The sequence below is a fragment of the Bos javanicus genome, chromosome 7, assembly GCF_032452875.1.
Source record: "Bos javanicus breed banteng chromosome 7, ARS-OSU_banteng_1.0, whole genome shotgun sequence".
Lineage (NCBI taxonomy): Eukaryota > Metazoa > Chordata > Mammalia > Artiodactyla > Bovidae > Bos > Bos javanicus.
The window spans coordinates 491,392-492,410 of NC_083874.1; the positions used below are offsets into that span (position 1 = coordinate 491,392).

A 1,019-nucleotide genomic window follows, 5' to 3' on the forward strand; every position below is an offset into this window, starting at 1 on the left:
ACAAGCTCACTCTGCTCACTGCACAAGAGGCCAATAAATCCAAGGGACAAGGTGTTGAGGGAAGGCATACGACTTTATTTGGACCAGCTGACAGAGAAGATGGTAGACTAATGTCTCAAAGTAACCATCTTGTTGGGGTTTGGAAGCCACATTCTTTTGCAGGGCCAAGGAGAGAGGCTATAAGGAATCAAAGTCAAAAGGCAGAATAGAGAAGGAGAGGCAGTGGGGAAATAAAGTGAAAGGATCTTCAGTGCAAAACATTTCTAGTCTTTGGAAGATGAAGTTGAAGTGAAGTCGCTCAGTCATGTCCAACTCTTTGCGACCCCGTGGACTCTAGCCTACCAGGCTTCTACATCCATGGGATTCTCTGGGCAAGAATACTGGAGTGGGTTACCATTTCCTTCTCCAAGGGATCTTCCCAACCCAGGGATCGAACCCAGGTCTCCCACATTGTAGGCAGACGCTTTAACCTCTGAGCCACTAGGGAAGCCCCAAAAGCCTACAGCACCTGGTATTCCCAGGCGGTCTCCCATCCAAGTACTAACCAGACCCGACCTTGCTTAGCTTCCGAGATCCGATGAGATCGGGTGCGTTCAGGCTGGTATGGCCATAGACTTTGGGGTGTGTTAATGTATTCTATTCACAGGTGGGCAAGGTCAGATTATCTCTCTGTGAGCTGAACAAAGGCACTTTAGCTTAAGTTCAGGTAACAGGTCAAGGTCCTCTGAGGCAGGCAATTATGTATGATTATAATAACAAAAGCAATGAAAAGCAATAAAAACAGTTTCCAACATAGAGTCAGAGTTTGTTTCTTCTCTGCCAAAGAAACATATCAGAAAAAAAGGGTAAAAGGGAAGGAAAAAAAAAAAAAAACTCAATTTTTAAAAATGGGCAAAGGACTTGAATAGACATTTCTCCAAATATGTACAAATGGCCAGTAAGTACAAGAAAAGAGGTTGAACATCACTAACCATGAGGGAAATGCCAATCAAAACCACAAAAAGAGATTGATTCAAGAT

The 1,019-nt window shown here is 43.8% G+C and overlaps 1 non-coding gene across 1 annotated transcript; it reads right to left on the reverse strand.

Annotated features, from left to right (window-relative positions):
- Window positions 1-496: 496 nt before the first annotated feature.
- LOC133252238 (5S ribosomal RNA) lies at window positions 497-615 on the reverse strand. Its single transcript, XR_009737859.1, has one exon. It is a non-coding gene; the product is annotated as a 5S ribosomal RNA (ribosomal RNA).
- Window positions 616-1,019: the final 404 nt, after the last annotated feature.